The sequence below is a fragment of the Astatotilapia calliptera genome, chromosome 19, assembly GCF_964374335.1.
Source record: "Astatotilapia calliptera chromosome 19, fAstCal68.1, whole genome shotgun sequence".
Classification (NCBI taxonomy): domain Eukaryota; kingdom Metazoa; phylum Chordata; class Actinopteri; order Cichliformes; family Cichlidae; genus Astatotilapia; species Astatotilapia calliptera.
The window spans coordinates 18243194-18264908 of NC_137440.1; the positions used below are offsets into that span (position 1 = coordinate 18243194).

Genomic DNA, 21715 nt, shown 5'->3' on the forward strand with positions numbered 1-21715 from the left:
TTCATATTGCTTTTACTGCTGCATTAGCTGTATAAAAGTCTCCAGAAAAGAAAACATCACTCTAAAATGCTATATTATCTAGTTGGAAGATTTTCCATAAATAAAACTTATGCCTCAGTAAACCCTAACCCCCTTTACGTCCATCATGTCACCAACAATCCATCTAAGGTTAGGGTCAAGTTTGTTTTAGCCACATGCCAAACAGCCGGTTTCAAATGACATCTTACATGTTCTGGGACAAGTTGTTTCTTGCAAGGTTTTCATTTTGAGTTTTCTATGAAAATTCTTTTTTTTTTTTAAAAAGGGGTAAACCTTCACCAAATCCCACGCCTATGCCTAGTCCTAACCTTAACCTTGAGGGATGTTAAGAGACTAAGAAAGGATCCCTAATCAATTTCTTAGTTGGAAATTTGGACGGCTGGTGAATGAACTCACATGACCATGCTTTCAAAGCATGCAAAGGATTTACAGCTGACAGACGAGCCAAAAGAGTAAAGCTGGGTATTTTCACCGCTCTGAGGGGCCATGTAGCCATGTACTGGCATCCCTTAAGGAAGCTTTGAAAGGACTGTCAGTTAAAAAGAACTGTCTTCCATACATACTCAGCCCCCAGTGTCTATAATGGGTTGCATGGGAGGAATATGGAATGGAAGATGACTGTGTGATTGATGAAGATGTGTGATCACTCATCATCTAGGTCCCAAAATAGCATCCATTTTACATATGATACTATCCCATCACCCTTCAGTCTTTTAAATGTGAACAATTCCCCTGAAATGTGCATTAGACATCTTGTAATGTGATTTGGTTGAAACTAAATGTTGATGTCTTCCAACTCACATCTGCAGCAGCAGCAATAACACTGAGCCTCCGATCATCCATGAAATCATGAAACTCCCAAAACTTCTAGAATCTCATGTCAAACTGAACCCAAAAGCATCACTATTAAGCCAAAACTGTTTCTTACACAGTGCAACAGCACACATGTGGGTACAGCAAGATGTCCTGTCAGCACCGTTGGAGAACGAGCCCAAACATCAAGACCACATTCATTTCACAACCCAACTTTTGCTCCTGTTTATGAGCTATAAAGCCACTGTAGTGAAAAACGATTGTAAAATACTGCCCTTCCCTCCAATCACAACAGCACAAAATGTGGAAACTTTATCACAGGGGAACAGCAGCCCTTGTTGCCCACCAGGTCTTTTTTCCCCCTTCCTCTCTATGAGCACTCCTACCTGATGTTTATTTTATTGCCTGCAGAAATCTTCAAATTTTCCTGCCTGGACTAAGCAGCATGAGCATCTGTAGCCTGTCATGGGTGAACAAGACTACCGAATAGCTAATACTCACAATGACCGGGAAGGGTTAAGAGTATCAGTATCCAGATCAAGTATCGCCTACTTACCCACTTCAGACCGGTTGCACTAAGAGATGAACCGTCTCTGTGTTGCCTCACTAGCAAATGAAAAAAAAAAAAAAGCACTCCACAAAAGAAAAAAAAAAGTTAGAAGAAAAATTTAAAGCAATCCCGCATCTTCTGCTTCTACGCAACCGTTTTTGCTTTTTGGAGCTTCATGACCAAATTCCATGGGTTTGCAGAGTTTGACAGACGCCGTTTAGTTTCGTCTGCTTCACCTCTCTGAGCTTCTGAGCTGAGCTCTAGATTTCAGCTGACTGTGCTGGGAGCTGAGCTGTTGACATTGTCCCCGCTCTCTCTCTCTCTCTCTCTCTCTCTCTCTCTCTCTCTCCCCTCCCTCTCCTGCTCTGTCTCTCTCGCTCTCTCACAGTCTCTCTGTCTTTGGATTACTAATCTACCTTCCCCTCCCCTTCTGGATTCCAGCTCCAGCATATGACAGCATCCATGTGGATGTCAGCTAAAATGTTATGGATTTTCAGTGAATATACCATACATGCATTTACCTTATACTATAGTATCTGTGCGTGTCTGTTATGAGAGGCCATGGGAGAGGGCAAGCTAAAAGGAAATGACCCTCAACGGCCTGTGCTTCCTATGCCTGCCCACAATTCCAACTCCACCCAACACATTTAGGTCTAAATGAGCAGTCGATGTAGGGATATCACACACAGTACCCAAAGGAAACCTCTTTCCTGCCCCGTCCTCTCATCTTTAACACATGCATAAAAGCACACACGCCCATAAACTGATGTGCCAAATATGGCGTTGTCCATTAGGAATTACCCCTTTGACACAGACAGGAAAAGGATTTCCCTGTGATTTAGTCATCAGTGTTCATTGAGAAAAAGGTGAGTCAGAAACCTTGATACACAAAGATCTCTTGGCTTGGTCAAGTTCGCAGTATAAGCTCAGCCAAATGTAATGTGTGGAAGGGTGGAAAGGAGCTGAAGGGTGGGGAGGAAATCAGCTGGAGGGCCACACCACAGAGGGTTCAGAGAATTGGAGTTCAAGTATGTTACTTGTGATAACATGAGTGGCAAGAGAGTGCGAACAAAAACTTCAAGACACCGGAGACTTCCTGTGAAAGACAGAAACCATCATCTCTTCATCTCCACCCCTCCTTACACCCAAACCTTCAGCCAGACAAAATAAAACACCTATGCAGCAGTTTATCAGAGTTTATGGCCCCCCCGCCCCGCCCTTTCCCATCACCAACTGTGCTTCCAATGCTTCTAGCACCAGATTAACACCAGAAAATAAAGTCAAAGACCACAAAAATCCAAGTTTCATTAATTTATCAGCAGGGGGCCACTCTTCTAATTGCAAAAAAAATAAATAAATAAAATAATATTACATCTAACATTACATTTAGAAGCACTACAGCTAACTGGAAAATTTACCTCAACAAAACATCTGTATTGTATGCAGCATAATATCCATTTAGTAAACTATCATCGCTTGTAGAGATAATTATATGATAAAGTATGGTATGCTTCATCATCACTGACAAGTCTGAGTATGAGCATTCTAAAGTGATCAATATGTCTGAAAAAACATTGACATGTCAATCGTGATCTTTAGACATCGACAGCTTCCTGACCACAACTGACTCATCAATACTATTGATGTAACTTTAAAGGCATGGGTCATGCAGACTGAGGTCATATGCCGTCGTCTTATCTTTCATGGGACTGCCTGTCTGCTGACCAAGTTGGAAAAAGTATTGGCTTGTCTCTAATATTGACTTCAGTATAAATGCATGCATATACTGTAAATGAGAGCAAGTGACCACATTCTAAACAAGGACTGTTACTTGGGGGCCATTAGAGTATACCAAATACTTTTCCCCCCAATCTATTTTTTCATTGTTTGATTTAGAAAAAAAAAAAAAAAAAATCACATATTTAGATTTAGTGATAAAGGGCTGGCCTAGAGACCAGTCAGCAACCCCCGGCAACCACAGGTCAATCGGGAGAGGTGTAATGTATCCATTACACCTCCAACCAGTTGCCTAGTGGTTGCTGGCAATTACTGTGTGAAAATGGTTGAAAAGAGGTATATGGTGCTGCACTAAAACCTCCTTGTCATTGCTTTGGTCACTAGCAGATTGCTGTAGTCAAACATAGTTTGAAATATGTCGGTTGTATCTAGAGACCAAAGCAATCAAAAGGAGTTCTTTTGTATAGTCAGCAACCATTTGTCTATTCCCTTGCGACCTGTGGTTGCAAAGGGTTCGCCATCCTGTCTCTAGGCCTACAGGACTGAACCCTTAGATACATTTTTGGCAATCAGCACATTTAAAATCCAGCACATTTTCTTTTTATACTTTTGGTATTATACTTTTATATTTATTTAGATTCATTTATTATGTTTATTATACTCTCTGTGACAGAACCACCACCCACTGAAACTATTGTTTAGACATTCACACACTCAAACTGGAGCCACTGATATGCTAAAGAGTGGAGAAAGGGGCAGTCACAATAACATTTATCATCTTTCTCTAGGGACAGAAGACAGATGACACCAAATTGCTGGCGGTAATGCTTGGGTGCATTCCTGAAGAAGCCCTGGGGACACATCCATTAACCCAGCTGAGCGCCAGAACCAGCTTGTTTCCATGATGTTCACTAGTGTCAAAGTGACATTAGTTTGCATCACTTCTCCATTCCGTCTCTCTCTTTCGCTCTCTCTCTCTCTAGAGGGTAACTTCTCCATCACCAAAATGAGGGAAGATAGCCTATTCCTCCGGGGTTATTTGGGGTAAGCACAGGCTCCAGTATTGCTGAGTGTACCAGTAACCCTTGTATCATCCATCACAGCCTGATAATTGACGCAAATGGAATGGGCCTGGCATGCATGTGATAAAAATCATGGTCTCTAAAAAAGAGAGAGGGTGAAAGATCCAACAAGCTCTCTATTCCATCTGTTCTCCTTTTCTTTGAGGGTTTGCTGATTTTCATTACCCCTGAATAGCACACATGTTACAGGAAGAAAGAAAAGAGGAGCTTAGACACTCATGTGTACCTCCACATTTACAAATGACTCCAGATCATAGCTTCTACTAACTTGGCTTCAGTAAACCTCACCCTGGGATATTCATATCAACTCAAGCAGGGTTAGGCTTTACCCACAGTGAATGGCAAATGTCATGACTGATAAACCAGCTGCAAAGAGAGAGGCGGGGAGCTTTCTCCTCCGCTGAGCTGTGTGCTGCCAAAAGACACACAGCTACCCCTAAAATCTGCCTGTCACTTGTCAGTCAGTTGGGCGAAACTTCCTGAGCTGCTTTCCAAATCAGTGATTCCCAATTAGGAGTACCCCAGGGAGTGGTAATGCATGACCAGGAGCTAATGGACAAATTATCTCAAGTATTGAAGGAAATCAACTGAATTAAAAATGAGATTTTAGCTCATTCAAGATAATTATAACTAAAGGAAATGAAGAAATTTGCATACTGAGGAATTTATAGAGATTGAAATGAGTGAAGGTTGATTCAAAAAAGGAACAGATTAGTTCAAATCATTTGTCAAAAGTCTGTCTAACAATTAAAATCATTGGTCTAAACCCTTCTGTGCCCGCTATATGGAGCATTCATGAAGTAATATTTTAAGAAAGAATTCACCATCATATTACAGAAACAGTCACAGCCTGGCCAACAAGTGCTAAATTTAGTCAGAAAGAAAAAAAGGGAACTTGGCACTTGGTGTTACGCTGGACGAAAGGTGAATGGAATATTGGATGAGAAGAAGTGGGTCACCCAAGGTGGTCTCCTCCAGGCTCATAAACCACACTTTCTCCTGCAGACCCCTCTAACGTGCAGCAGCAGTCAAACCTGATAACAGCCAGAGAAAAGCCTGTAAAGAGGCATTTGAAATTACAGATATTGGCATCAGGAGGACTCTTTCCAGGGTTGTCACTGAAGAGAAGTGGCTGGTGCAGCGCTCCAAGCCAGCAGCTGCCAGAGCTAACATGGCAAACGGTCATGCTTTACGATGTGTTGTTCCTTAATGTATTATTTAGGGCTTCTTTAGACCAGGCAGCTCTCATTTAACTGTATTTTGTTTAGGCGAGGAATTCCTTGTGACAGCACTTTGCACTTTCTTTCACACCCACGCAGAAATAAATTGCCCCTGAGAAAATACTTCTGCTGTTCAAAACCCTGAACTCTTGACAGCATAAATATGAGTGCACATTTTTATACATGGTGTAATTGTATGTTAGCTATAAATCATGATGCAGGGGAACGGTATACTATCCATCTTTCAAAAGCCTCTGCACAAAAGCAACCTAATCACAGCAAAGCAGTCAACCATAAATCTAACTTAAGTCACTTTGTTTTTATGGTGACATTTCTTCCTGCTCTTATTATTTATATCCCTGTTGCATGAATTCATGCTTTCTTTTTCTAGCTCGACTCTTTGTGGCTTTCCATCACAAATGTTTGACAATCCACCTGCTTTTACCAACTTCAAATGAGAGTAAACACGCTTTTCAACACAATTACCTCTCATTTGTACCAAGTGCTTTTCCCCCCCCTTTGTGTTCTGCAAAAGCAGTCTGTATCTGAATGGCTCTTTTGTTTAAAAGGCAGACTGGGCAGGGTCAAAGGTCAACCAACTGCCTGCTTCCACAGTGGCTCTAGTGTCTGCTTGGATATGTGCCAGCTACGTGCTGTCATGTTTAGACAATGGTCTAGCTTTCCACTGACTGACTCATGACAGCTTCATCATGTTAACCAGTGATGTAATACCTTGATCTCTGGGCATGAAGGCCGTCGCTATTGGACTTTGAATAACTTCTAAATTATGTCATAGTGTAACCATAATGAAATGCGCCAATGGCGCGTTTCTTCTTCTTGACTGGTTAACAATTTCAGCTGTTTACTCTGGAAATATGAGAATTTAAGCTGGTAGGTTAATTCACTTTTTGCATTTAATGTTTTTTTCCTTTTTTCATTTTTAATTATTATTTTGTTTGTATAATTCTATTTGTGCTGTCTCAAATTTAACTCAAACTAACCAAGGATAGAAAGGACACTGCTAACTGGACCAGAGGAGAAGTAGAATTCTTGGAGCCATGGACATGCTGATTACCAGATGGATGCACTTTTTGAGTAGGGAGATCATTAGCCTTGCTATTTCTACTTTATCCAATTCCTAAGATGGGCAGGATGTTAAGCCCCAGTCTCACAGATTGAGACCAGCCAGTTACCCCCTGGCAGTCTATAATTTTTGCAACTTCCAGCAACCACTTACCAACCTCTCTGCAAATGCACTTCCCCCCCCTTACCATCTGGTGTTGAAAACTCGTTTCTAGGTGTGACCAAGACTTTAGATATTGAAGTTTGGGTAAACAACATGGGAGACATCTATTTGCAAACCATTTGTGAATTTCTGGCAATAGCCACTCTCACACTGACGTCAGTGTGCAAGCAACACTTTGTCCCCCCCAAAAGCAAATGATTGGTTTCACGCTACAATCAATAGCCTGAAGACTGCTGAAGGCATTTATCAGATATTGCAATAAGTCGCACATCTTATGACATCTTTATATAACAAGCTTGCAAAGTTTCCAAGTTAACATTGGAAGTCTCTGAGTAACACACACTGTATGAGTGAAATACAGTTCACTACGGAAAGATTTAGTTTAAAAAACACATCTGCTAACCCCAATGTGCTTTTATGTGACTATATTTCAAGTATATGTTAGCAGAAATCAGAAAAAACTTCTACCCCCTCTCTTACCTGGAAAGATGTACAGTCCATCTAAGCAACTTGCTTATAGTATTATTTTTGGGGGGTTTTTGCCATCTTCTTCTGCTTCTTTTAAAATCTTTTTAAAGTATTTGGTGCCAAACATCAGCTTATACGAGTCTATAGCAGTACAAGCAAATCTCTTCAATTTTAGAAATATGAGATGGAAAATACAAAGATGTATAAAAGGTCATGCTTTTAAGGCGGCTTCACTTCTCACAGCTCTTTTTTGCCAAAATGAGTCCAGGTGTGTAAACTGTAAAAGTGAGAATAGAGGCTGTCAGTAAAAAATAATGACAAAAGAAGACAAGAAAGGCCTTTGCTCTTTTTCCAGATGCTTCCATTTAAAATCAAATTTGATATATTCCTCTTGCTGTTATATTGGCAACATGGGGCTCTCCTCCTGTGGCTGTATGACATTACAATTTATCAAAATTCCTTATCCTGCCATTCATAAAAAATAAAAATAAAAAAGCACAAATCTGACCACTCACTGAACCCAAAACTTCACCTTCACCTGAGCTGTTCCAGGTGCCTTAATGTCACTTCTTAGTATCCATTCAAAGCAACATAAATCAAGGCTTTTACACCCTTCAAACACAGGCCCATGTACGGCGGTGAATGTCAGAGTTATGTGAATGTAACCATAAGTCCAATTCTAAACAGCGCAGTTTAAGGGGTTGACCCCACAGACATACATGGTCACGACTGTCATAGTGTCTAGATAAAAACATCTGGGAGTCATCTGTTCCGCTAACAGAGGCCCCATGTGAACAGGTGCGCGTCTGCATCCAAGGCCTCATACCCTTTTTCCTTGACCCTTCACCTCTAGTTAAGGCTGGGAAACTCTTTGAACCCACTGGCAGCACTGGTCACAGACAGTGCTGTCTGATCAGCCAAGGTCACGTTGCATTGGACAGTGCAGTGATCACGTTAGCGCTTCAAACAAACAGAAAGCATGCTCCCATGTTTTAATTAGCTAATGATAGGTTGTGCCCAAGGAGATGCAATGATTGGTGCACACATAAATCAAATACCGCTGTAATTATGTACTTGCATCATGCTGTGACAGCAAAAGCAACAACTGACCAAAACTTTGAAGCCAAAGTGACCAAGCAAGCATCCTCTCTCTAAAGATTTTAATCACAAACCAGAGGAAGTGGGTTGCCTAAAAATAGCCCACCAATTTTACTCTCAAAGCCTTTGGTCTGGGCTCGCCACGACGGCTCCAACAAAGCTACAGTTTACGGCGAGATCCGCAGCTGAGAATAAATGACATTTTTAAAACTTTTTCTCTCAGTCTTGCTTAATGTAATGCTTGGAATGACGCCCCAGCTGGGTGTTGCACTATACCACAGTGAAACCATCTTCCGAGCTCTCCCGGGATAAGAGAGTAATAACAAACACTTCCTGTTTATCACTACAGTAAGTTAGAACAGTCTGTTCTGAGCCACTGTTCATTCCAACACAAATAACAGTGGTTATCACGTCTTAATGTTTCAGAAAACAAGAAGCAACAGCAAATTTAAGAGGCAGCAGAACACCTGTCAACACATTCATGGGCAGATGAGGATAAAAGTTAGCAAGCACGGACCAGATTTTAAGGATTTTTCTCCACAAGCATCCAACAGGTCTATGTGGAGAACTATATAGCGTCAGTGAACCACACGTGCCTCGTGCTCCATCCAACCACACAGTGACTCTCCTTGTCCAGCTGCCTCTTATATGGTGGGAAGGGTCGAACATGTTGTAACACTGATTTACTTCCCCCGCTAAATCAAGCAGCTCTTCCTTTGCAACATCCTGTCCCCCAGCTGAGAGGGGGCGCCGTAAAAGTTATCCTGCAGCGTACGGTCACATGGATTACACTGTTGTCCAGTGGGTTACATCCTTTAGCGGTTTAGATACCGAGGCAAAGCATCCTTAAGATGCATACATTCAGGGCTGGGTCGGGACTGTCCTGGTGCTTCGGCTGATAAGCAACACTCAGCCCTGTCCGCAGGAAGCTATGAGACATATACAAACAAGTGAGAGGAGATTACACCCAGGCTAAAATGATAGGAACCCAATCTTAATTTAAAAATCCATTCTATTTCCCATCTATGTCACAGCGGACAAAGACATATTGTGGCTGCAGAATAAACTTCTCACCCTACATACCCTCTCACTACAGCCTAAAACATTCAAATTCAATCTGGTACAAGCTGAAACCTATAAACAGTTGAATTAGTCATTTGTTTCTGTAGTAATGAATCACTGAGTCTACTATTAAGCCTGATTGAGCAACATACTGAAGCTTCAAAACTCCAGCCAGTATTCAACATCCAAATCAGTGTTCAACCACAAAAATCCCAAATAGCCCATTAAATAGGAAACAGCAATCCAAAATTGTTTATTACACATCAATATTAATTATTATTAGTTATCCTGAGACACCGACATTTGATCTTGGTGCATCACGACTATCATCTGGTGGGTGGAAAAAATTACAGGATCAATAACTTATGGTCAGGAGTTAATAAGGCGTAGCAGCATAATAACTAAATTATGGACACATCTTAATAGTGTGCGGTCACATAATGTGGTATGTGTGCAAGCTTTAGGAGTATAATAGCAATAATATTATGGCTTTACTTGTCTTACAGGATGCACTCACTTTTACTCTAACTTCATAATAATTCAGCATTTTTTCCTAAATGGTTATAACATGCAGAAATTATAAGTGATTTCTTAAAGTTATAATAACCTCTGATTATCCCTGAAGCTGAGTATAGTCTACAAGCCGTGTAGGTGTTTGGATTGAGTGAATGAACAGAGTGAGAATGAGTGTAGAATCGCGCATGTGTATCTTGTTACTGCTGTGTGCACAAGAGAGACAATGTAAATATATATGCTATCACACCATGTGGTGCAGAGGGATGTTGAGAGAGCAGTGGTGAAAGGGAGTGTTGCTGAGGGGCTCCAGTATGCACCGACTGCCCGCACGAGGGCTAAATGATTGTGTTGATTAAAGCCAGCTGAGCCCGGGGTAGCTCCTGTAGCAGAAGACGCACGCACGGCCCCATGTGCCCATGAAATCCATCTGGTCACTCAGTAACACATGCTTACCATCGAGCGCTGCGTGCTTTATGTTCTGCAGCTAAAAGTGTACACAAACACACACCCAAACACCCGCCATGCTTATGAAATCAAGCTAACAAACAAGTCTTTCTCTACAATGCTCATCAGCTGTAATCTGCCCACTCTACACATAGACGCTGATTAGGACTTTCCAGTGATTAAATTCATTCCTTTTACTTGAAAAAAAAAAAAATGAGGCCACGTTCACTCTGAAGAATATGCAGTCCTTTCATACATTTCAATAGAGGCAGTTCTTCTATTCTAACAGGTTCCATGTTCGACAGAACAAATATATGATGGCTTTAGCGTTTAATTTTTTTGTAAACTATATTGTTTCCCCTGTATGTTCAACAACAAATCGTCACCAGGGACTTTTATTTGGTGTAAATCCCAGATAAAGGGATCAGGATGATTCTAAATACATGCTTGATGGATCACCTCGCAAACCCTTTTAATCCATGTTGGAATTACAAGCCTACAACCAGCTATTTTCATGTTAAAGTTGGTTGGGATAGAACGTTCATGTTTCAATGTTTACACTATCTTACCAGCTTTTTGAAGCCATATGCTGTATCAAGGACAACTTGAATGTCCAAATTCTCTGCACTGCATTTGGCAAGTGTTCAAATTGTTTCAAGCTTTTCACAATTTATAATTTGTTTCAAAATGTTAATAACTTCAAAAAGTCTGATAACTTTCCAAGTGGCCTTACTGGTGCAACCAACATGTTTCAAAGGGCACAACTTTTACTTTAGTACTTAATGAGTGCTTGCACACAAGTCATCATCTTCCATGCAAACAATGATTTTTAGATTTCTGAGGTCACCCAATTACAAGTTTTGCTGAGCAGTACCAGACACTTTTTTGTGTCCAGTTTCTCCTAGCAACTGGCAACATCACCCAACAGCTACTTACCAACCAGTGTGGAAATACAGTTTTTCCCAACAATCCCTAGCAACTGGTGCCGGGGTGTCATCTACGACAGGTCTTAATGCTGAGATACCAAAAGGAAATCATGCAGTCCAAGGTCTCTCTGCACCTCTGACCTTGCAGTGGACACACATGCACTCCCAGATATTGATGGCAGATTCTCCAATACACCACCAATGCTGCAAGCACTATTCCAGTTTTGACACGTTCTTTTGGGTATTTTTCCTTCACCGTTACGTAAAATACATTCAGTTACAGAAATGTTTAACACAATCAGAAGTGTTCAGCAGATGTAAGCTCCCTGAGTGTCAGGCCCATCCTCACTTTAGTCATATGTAGCATCCACCAACACTGAAAAACTATAGTCATCACCAAGTCACTGTATTTATTTAAATTCAAAGCAGATGTTTCTTCACTCATGCCTTAGTGTATATCACTGCAGATATATGGGTTCAAGTTATAAGTAAAGAGAAGCTCTCACACAATATACAGGTGTCTGACTCACAGGCACCCATGGGATGAAAACCTACTGGGGAAAAAACCCCCCCAAAAAAAAAACTAAACCCTTGACCCCTGCACTACAAATCTGGGTTAATCTGCTCCGGCGGCATACAATCAACACACATTGTTGCGATTACATGCTATTAAAGTTAAATGGTCAGGTTGGGCCTCGAATCCCATTGCACACTGTAGCAAAAATGTGGGTCAGTACTTCTTCCCCTGCAGCCTTTCCTCTCCTTGCATCTGAGTTTCCTTCACAGAACAATGAGTCTGAGTTTTCTTTTTCTTTCCACAGCACCAGGACGTGCAGTGAGAACTGGCATTATTACGGTGGCCACTGTGGAGCACTGAGACCCCAAGTTGCGATGCAGGGTGTGATATAAGAGAACTCGGTAACCTTTCAAAACACAGTCCAAAGGAGCCATTTCAATAATTATGAGCATTGATTGTTGTGAATGTAATGAAAGGAAGGATGCAGTAGGTCAATGAAAAAAAAAAAAAAGGGGGGGGGGGGGTGATTTAAATGACCTCACCTGTCAACAGCTTCCTGTTTGAAGGCCTTTTCTGTGGGGGAGCTTAAAGAGTTTTGACAATTGTGAAAAAGGGAACCCAAGCCAGAGAGGTGTTTGCAATGTCGAACACCACAGATAGGAATACACTACAGTAAAAATAACCGATGCACCATCATGTCTGAAGGTTTGCTTCTAATGAAGATTAAAAGGAAGAGAAGGCAAGTCTGGGAAATGTACTGCACAGCACTGACCAGTAGCCAAACGAATTCAGACAGATTTATGTTCACCGCCTGTTTTAATACTTTGTCAGTGGCGCTCTAAGACAGTTTGTGTGTGCAAATGAATCACAGCAGGGCTTCTTCCATCCATTCTGTTTCATGGGCCAAACCTCCAATCAGCAGATACCTTTCCTCTTCCCCAGATCTTGGAAAGAATGTCAGGAAAGCAAGGTCACGTCAGGTAGGGTGGGTGTATGTGTGTGTGTGTTCATTCATGAACACTACCGCTCAGCCGTTTGGGTCACTTTATGGTTTTAATGCAGTTCCATTAGCATTTTCAGCAAGTATAAATCATATTTTTCAGTAGCATGTTGTGTTTACTAATATGAATTTATCAGTAGGAAAATTATATTGGAGCAAACAAAATTCTACTGAAACAAAAGAACTCTTTCTCTTATAAATTACCAGAAATCTGACAGGGGCATTTCTAAGAGTCCAAAACTTTCAAGCTCTACTTTACACTAAAGCTTTCTTTTGCAAGTTGCAAAAGAGTTTGCAGTTTAACACATTGCTGTATAAAGTTTAGTAATCATATTACAGTAAGCAATTATGCTGTTACTTGCATCAATATGGGTGAGTAGAAAGAAAAATTCAAACACACCTTTTTTCCTGCAAGCTTGCACTACAATCACCTGATTCAGTTCATGTGCAGGAAGGAGGAGAGTATTCGAGCAGTCTGCTGCACAACTCTTGCAGAGTGGAGATATAAATATTGCTGTCATTTTTATTGCAGGAAAGAAAGTGACGACAAAGTGCAAACTGTGCCCAGCCAGAACTCATGTGCAAAGACATCATGCAAACACAAAGCTACTGAAGAACCCAGATTGATGTTAAAGCTGCGTATGCTCACCCCAGCTAAGAGCCAGGGCCTTCAACAGGTAACAAAGGAAGTGATGAGCCATCAGGTGTGAAGTGTGGAGAAAAAAAATCTTGAGCATGTCTTCATGTGTGAGACTGTATCCTAAGTTTTATAGTGTTATATTATGTTGTGGAGTAATGCAAATGTAGTGTAGCAAGTTACTCTAGTGAGTAATTAAGTAACGTTAGTGATGTATTAGTTCTTTTGTTTAAATTAAAAATTAATATGTAATACACTGTTTTTTTACACTTATTTTTTACCTTACATCCTTTCCTCAGCATTTGCAGAAATTGTTGTTCAGACATTATTCATTGTAATTTTGTTGTTTTGCATTTATAGACGTTTTCTATCCAGAGTGTGTTCTTTTTTATGAGTTTGAAGATCATAAAATGTGGATATAATGCCCAACTGGGGATAAGGATTGAAAATTAGCAATAAAATTAAACTCTGTATGCAGCCCATCAGTTTAATGCTCTGTACTGAAGCTATGTTCAAGTGCATCATCTCACTGAAAGAAAAAAAATTAGTGAATGAAGATTTTGTTCTTCTCTGATTTAAAATGATGAACACTGAAAAACAATCTATTTGCTTGTGAGATTCCTGCTCCTAGCCGAGGACCATGGGAGCACCATGCAAGGGATGAGAGATAACGAGAACGACTTTCTGTTTTGCAGTGCTACGTTCCCTGAACGCTGCCCAGTTTATGTATTGCAGCTTGTTGTCAAGGAAACCTGGCAGCAAATGAGGGCAGAGCACAAGAGAGGCAGGCATCCAAAGACTGGAAAAAGTGAGCGAGGGAGAAAATTAGGTGAAAAATAACAAAAGTATCAACATAAAATATATTTATTATTCCGATGGTTTCATCTTTGAGCATGAAGTTGAGACAACACACTTTTCCTGCACTACAGATTATTCACAATTACAGGAACATCACCTATTTTTTTCCAATTAGGAGGTTCAAAACCCACCCACCTCCCTCAGGTCAACTGGAAAATCCCATTTAATTCTCACTAATTGAATGTGAATCATTATCCTGGAAATACTTCAACAAACGCAGTGCAAGTTTTGTCTAAGATATCCTTCCTCCCACAGCCACTAAAAATCAACTTACAAATGTTGCATCTTTATTCTTTAAAGCTAATCTCCGTACTGCTGAAATAGTCACGGTCACTCGCAGTTAGTTGTGCACTTTGGGGATTTTGTCTGTCAGCACAGCAGGGTGGATGCTGGGGATTATGAAGGCAGTGATGTGTGCATGGGTTGATATGGTAGCATTTATGTCTGTTCCAATGGTCCAGGTTGTCAGAGTAATACCTTTAATCCATCCCCTGCTACTAGTATCAGCCCCAAAAGATAGAGTCAAGGGCATGGTTACAGTCCAGTAGCATCCCTATTCCCCTTTTTCAGCTCCCTCTCTCCTTCTGATAATCACAATATGAGTCTCCTCTTTACAGGGCACAGTTAATCCCTGTGGCTCCTGGACCATGTGACCAGTGAGGAGGTAAAGAAGAGGATGAAACTGACTGGACTTTAAGAAGCCATTTGCTAGATGGATCACTGCCTGAAGAAATAATACAGGCTGTAAGACTTTGAAAATGGGCAGCCCATCTAAGCTTCTGCAGGAAGAGAGAGCGACAGAGAGAAAATATATCAGCCTCCAGTAGCTTTAATGCCGGCCAACTCCTGCACTGAGTCAGATGGCTTGGCACACAGAGCACTGGCTTATGGGTTATCTCTCCATCACTCCACTGCTGACAGCCTGGACCCTTCAACACATGTGTGCACACACACGCATACATTTGCAAGAGCTTTTAGCATCCTGGGTCTGCATCTCTCTCACATAAATTCTTTTGTTTTCAAAACTGCTTTTAAAAAGGCGCACCATTATGGACACAATGGTTGGACAACATTCAAATTTGACAAACATTTAATAATCAGCGCTTGCTAATATAAAGGCAGAAGGCTGTTGAAATATCTAGGGCTGAATTAAAATGTCATGATACAGTGCAGTTCCTCTAACGGCCACTTGAAGCTGGCTCCAAAACCGAGTGGCGCTCCATGACTCCCATTATAAAGTGTCCAAGTGTATGTGTTTACTGTCTGGTACAAAAAACTGTTTTGTGTTGTCATTGGAGCGACAAAAGAAAATACAGGACCTAATTGATATATCCCTAACATTTGCATTTATCTGGGCAAGACATCAGCCAAAACTGCATGGGCTAGGCAATGGTACTCTGCTGCATCCCAGAATGCAAAGCATACCTGGCTACAGGAAGGCATTCGGCTCAAACTTGCAGCATCACCTGGTCAGTATGAGGTCAGATCTCACCATAAACAAACTAGTGAGTCTCTGTCTGGTTGGTTCCACACCTGAGTGCGATTATCATGTTCACACGTGCACAAACAAATTTCACCAAGTAGGAAAGTTAACTTTTAATTTAAATGGACACAGCACAGCTGTGAGAAAACACCCTAAAATCGGGCAAACCTACATTAGCAAGCTGATGGACCAAAATTCAGAAAATGAAAGATGCCTGTAATGTGTGCTTACATTGGTCAAAAACCTAAAAATACAGCTAGCTTACCTAGCAAACATATGCTTAACGTTACTTAGTGTTGATACTTAGTTTGTCAGACAAGGAAATGGGGACTTCCACATTGCCACTGTTTAATGTACTTAATATACAATGGCAGGTCTCCACAGCACTACATCCACTAGACATACATGATGAAAATTTTCATTAATATATCTGTTTAGCTCTACTGTAGCTCAGCAGAATATTTTTTTCAGTGACTGTCCTTTATAATGGATTTATCTGAAGAGATTAATTTTCAAAGAGGCAAACCACTAAAAAAAAAAAAAAAAAGCCCCCTGTGGGGGGGACAGGAAAATAATACTAAAAGTCTCTCAACCCTAATGGCCACCAGTAGGAGCAGATGTGTGCAAAGCAAAAACACCACACAGAGCTACAAAACCACACGACTAAAGAACTTCAAACATAGTTGTAATGACTAATTGTTTAATGTCAGGACATCACAGTGTCATCTTTCCAAGCCATGCAATCTCACAAGTGCACAAACAAGTTGGCCTGGTCTGTCACAACATTCAGGTTGTTAGTACATGGCAAAGTAGTAACCACATGAGTGCTGGGACTGTAGGTTTCCCAGCAGAACATTTCATCATAATGGGATGACTGATATTATTCACTTCCCCTGACAGTGGTTTTAATGTTGTGGCTGAATCAGTCACTAACCAAAAATAACCTCCTCTTCAGATTTGCTAAGACATTCTTGGGTCATCTGAGATTTTCCTACTGGCTTCTGTCATTTGTTTAGCCCCACACTTCCTGAATGCTGATGGCAGACAATCTCCTAGTTTACATAAGTAGAAGGAGAAGAAAACCAGCACACTCTCTGCAAAGGAGGAAGACGAGGAGGTGCATGAAGAGGAAGGGAGTATCTTACTCACCGAGTGAACGGCACAAAGAGGGTCACCTGATGTCCACATGTGATCTTTACCACAGGGGGAGTGATGGAGCGTATATCAGAGGAGGATGACATCTGTTTTAAGAAGCTTCCTCTCCATCTGCACAACTATAAAACAGGACCCAGAGTCTACACGAGTACCTGTGTTTTTCATCAGTATGGACGAAGCAGAGTAGATGAGAAGAGGATGCTGTTGTCACTTATGGCAAGCACGCATGGAAAACAAGCAGGTTGAGAGGGAAAGTCTGGGTTAGAGTTACAGGTGAATTTAAGAATAACACAAGTGCGGGGAGCGAGCGATGGCCTGGTAGTGTTTTCAGACGATGGAGAACACCCACAAAATCTTAAAATCTGGAAAAAGGACACAGTTTATAACGCAGCACAAATAAACGTCCTGCCTTCCTGCCTTTCAACAGTCCATTTGAAGTGCAGTGCCAGTGCAAACCTGCGCGAGATCAATCTGCTCTCCGGAGGGATAAAAGCAAAAGACCCCATTTCAACAGGCCTCTCCAGAGACAGAACCCCATTCATTCCTCCTCTGAATGCTTTAGTTGTTGCCAACCACGCGGTTTGTCACTTGGCGAAAAAGAGTTTTTGAAAAAAACTCGCCAGGGATGAAGGATCTATGGCTCAGGTCCACTGTTTGGATTCTGTTTGTCTGTTTAGTTACTCAGTAGCAAAGGGACAGAACCGTTCTTGGATCCTCGACTGCATCTGCTCATCTATCTCAGAGCTCAAACACAATAAGATGGCAGTTAGCTTGGATGATGCATTAGGGCCTGGGAGAGAGGCTGTAGAGCACAGTAAAAGTGCCTGTCACAGCTTTCTATTCTGCTTAGGAGCTTTGAAGTGCACCATAAAGTCGTTACATGATTAGAAAGAAATGCATGGGAAAATACAGAAGCCAAATTTAGTAATCCAAGACTCTCCCCGAGATTTATGATGGCGTTGAGCTTATAAAACGTTTTACTGTTTAGTAATGGCCTTTAGTTTTAAACAAAGTGACATCACAGGTTTGGTCTGATACTGCATGTCTGAACCATATTTTTTCCTCAGGTCAGACTATTTATAGGCTTATGGATTCCAAACGCTGCAGGTGAGGATAGGATAAGAATTATTCAGATGGATCAGAGGGGGAAAACAAGAGGGGTAAATGTGATTCAGCTACTTCTTAAATCTTGTTAAGATGCTCCAGCCTTAGATCACTTCAATAAAGCTCATTTGTCACACTAGCAAAGTGAATTACAGTAGACTAAATTGAATTGAGGATTAGGGTAGGAGGCTTGGCTATCTGACAGCCTGTCATATCTTGTTGTTGTTGGTCAATATAAAGTGCCACACACACACGCGCACGAAACACATAACAAGTATGTCACCATGACACTAAATACACAAAACCTGTGTTTCTGGGATTTCCCGTAAAGCAAATGTGAAAATAAAACTGCATCACTATCCATATGCAAAAGTGGAAACAAATCACTGCCAACGACAATTGAATGCATTAAATGAAAACTGAAATTCAAAATCTAAATATAAAAAGCCACAAACTCTGTTTAATGAGGTAATTCCTCCAGCCAAATGACACATTCAGTACACAAACCAGGAAAAGTCTCTTTAAAAATTTTTTTAATAAAAATAAAAAACCCAGCAACCTCCAAGCTATAAACTTTACATATTTCAGGTTCAATATCCAACCCTGGAGCCAGAACATATTTTGCATGGGTAGCCAAAGTAAACCTGCCACAGTCTGGCCCATTCTCAAAACTCTGTGTCACATCAAGACCCACATCGCAATCTCAGGCCTCAATCTGAAGTGATTTATTGGCTGTGAGTTCTTTTACCAGGCTTCTTCATCACTGTGCTGAAGAGCTTGAAGGATCCACCAACCAGATAAGATAAATCCTACTCCTGAGCCTGATGATAATGCAAATAACTCCAGTTTGGGAATCTAAAAACTGGGCAAAGGAATTCTGCCACCACTTCTACCACTAGGATCTGCTGAGGCAAGAACGGTCCTGGAGGAGTAGTGGGGCTCAGCATCTCTGAGCACAGAGGACCCCCCCTCACCTCCCCAAGGGAAAAGCCGGTCCAGAGAGCGGGGGACTCTCACGGACAGTTGAGAAATTTTCCCACAATCAAACGCAAACAGAGCCGCACAGGGCAGCGCGAAGGACCCCTGTCCACCAAGGAGACAGAGGGAGGGAGGGAGGGAAAGAGCTGACGGTTACAATAACACAACCCATAGAAGTACATGCTAGGCCATATCTCTTGTAAAGAGGACCCTCAAAGAGAATGCACTGCTTTGTAAAGAATATTCAGTGATCCAAGTGAGGTCTCAACAGTATTCCAAGGATGTTTAACCTGTAGGTAACCTTCAGTAAATTTCAGAAACCCAGAGGCCTTGGATACCCCTCTGCACAGTTCATTGGTAAATGACCTCATTAAGGTAATCTGTTTTCAGCACAATCCACCACTACAAATACCATCTGCTACGCATTAAACAGGGTGTCAAGCCACAGAGGACATCTGGATTGCTATCGTTGAAAAGTTTAGGCTAATTTAGGCACCGTCTGAACTTGAGACAACATTAAGATAAAAACTCAAGACTGACAATCTAGACCAAGAGATTTAGCATCATTTTGGCCACTGAGATCAAATCTGCTCAGCTTGCAAACAGAGGATATTCCCATTTTAAACAGGAACGGGTTGAACTTTGTCATTACAGCTCAGTCAAAACAAAGATACAGACCTGGATATTGATAACTTCAGCTACCCAATGCAACAGGAAAATTCAATCTAAAGCACATAACGGCTAGGCCTTTGTAAACAAAATCAATTTCCTGAAGGGCAAGCAAAGCACTGGGATGAGGTAACAGGTCAAAAGTCACCTATCATCAAACTCTGCGGAGTATATTTCCAACAAAGCCATAAGTTTGACCTGTGATATGAAGAGGTGACGCAATCACAATCACGAATTTCAAACATTCACAACTTTAAATACTTTGAAGACACTCTTGGATGACACAAAAGCAGAAACCGACTCAGGGAGCTGATAACTTTAGGTTTCTGGCTTTGTCCAAAGCCAAACACGACATTCTTTTCCTGTGTGATTCATGTCTACTTTCTAATGAAAATCTAAAGGTTACATCTTGCGAAAATGTGGCATGCAAGCCTCCTTTCGAGTGGGTCGGTAAAAGTCTTCAAACTTCCTTTTATAGAAGTAGCCCCCAGAGCTGGATATCAAAGCTATTATAAATAAGAAGCTGGAATGCAGAAAGGGAAAAAAATAAACATCCAAGCTGCTCCGTTATCTACACCCAGCTGTGCAGTTTAGAGCCCAATCCTTGGAGATGATGTCACTTTGGCATTGGGTTACTGTTAAAATACTGTCCTTATAATTTAGAGTGGATACTAATTCATTCAAGTAGTAGCCAACAAACCCTGTGTGTGAACCTAACTTAAAGTTAGCACAGACCTTGAACTGAGTTCATACAACCTTAACCCGAATGAAAAACACCCAAAGATAAAATTATCACTGTCAGTTAAGATTGGCATGAACAAATGCATCACTTTAAAAGAGATCTATATACACTCAGCAGCCACTTTATTAGATACATCGGCTCAACTGCAAATATCTAATCAGCTAATCACATGCATTCAGGTATGCAGATATCGTTAAGTTGACCCAATCTATCCTGCATGGAATTAACACTTCAGGCTGTTGGTGGTGATCTTATGGTGTGGGAGATCTATTTTCAGCACACCTTGGGCCCTTTAGGTCAAGTTGAGCATTGTTTAAACACCACATACCATGCGAGTATTGTTGCCAACTACATCCATCCCTTTATGACTAAAATATACTCATCTTCTGCATCCAGCACTGTTACATGCCATGTCACAAATCTCAAATCATCTTAAACCATTTTCTTTGACATGACAATGAGCTCACTGTACTCAAGTGGCCTTGAAAATCATCAGATTGCAATCCAATAGAGCAATTTTGGGATGTGGCGATTCGGGTCATGGATGTGCAGATGACAGATCCAAGTCTACAGTCATCATGAGACTGCAGTATAAAAAACTAAAGTTCTGTTCTTTCTGGAATTATTTCTGTGTGAATTTTCCACAAATACGGTGTGCTTGCTCCTGAGATCCTTGCCACAATGTCTCATTCAACTCTCCTACAGCACCAACAGCAACTTTCCAGTGTTAACTTCAAACTGGAGTTCACCAGTCAATAATCCTGAAAAATGTCCAGCAATATTTCAACACAAACGCCACATTAAACTCCACATGTGTCATTTTTTTAAGCATTTTGCTTTCTTTCTGGCCTTTGAAAGCCAAGACTAGCTTGCCAACCTTTTTAGGACTTTACATGGCAAGCCACTGCAAATCAAAGTGTATTTATGGTTTACCAATGACTACCAAGGAGAGCGAAGGAGGAACATCTCCAGGCGCCACTTTTCAACATAATTTCAGAGGCAAAGTGAACCTGAGATGCAGAGGTGAGGGGAGACCTGAAGCCAAGAGAATATGGTGGGGCTGACGCACTGGAGGTTTGATAAATGATTCCATATGTGCTCCAGATCCCTAGTGAAAGAGCTGCTTTGTGTTCACTGAGGTAGCACGTGCACAGGTCCCAAGTGCATACCCCTCCCCTTCTTTCTGTTCCATCTACTGACAAAACCTATTTGGCCTTTTCTCGGCAGGTCAGGGTAATATTAGCCAAGTGTAAGTGGCAGGAGCAAAAGGTCTGGGTGCCCGAGTCTCAGTCCGCCTTCTTGCACCCTATTTTGACGGGATCTAATTGCCTGTGACTACATGGAGACAGTGGACCAAAAACAACCACAGCA

At 41.3% G+C, this 21715-nt stretch overlaps 1 protein-coding gene across 5 annotated transcripts in view; it reads right to left on the minus strand.

Annotated features, from left to right (window-relative positions):
- daam2 (dishevelled associated activator of morphogenesis 2) overlaps positions 1–21715 on the minus strand; it is a 110814-nt gene that overhangs the window by 83311 nt on the left and 5788 nt on the right. Inside the window, exon 1 of one of the 5 annotated variants that reach the window (XM_080293952.1) lies at positions 1409–1769. The exons of the other annotated variants lie outside the window; for them this stretch is intronic. The gene's annotated coding sequence lies outside the window, so the exon portion shown is untranslated. Of the gene's footprint in view, positions 1–1408; positions 1770–21715 lie in introns of those variants that run through there. 5 annotated transcript variants of the gene reach the window in all.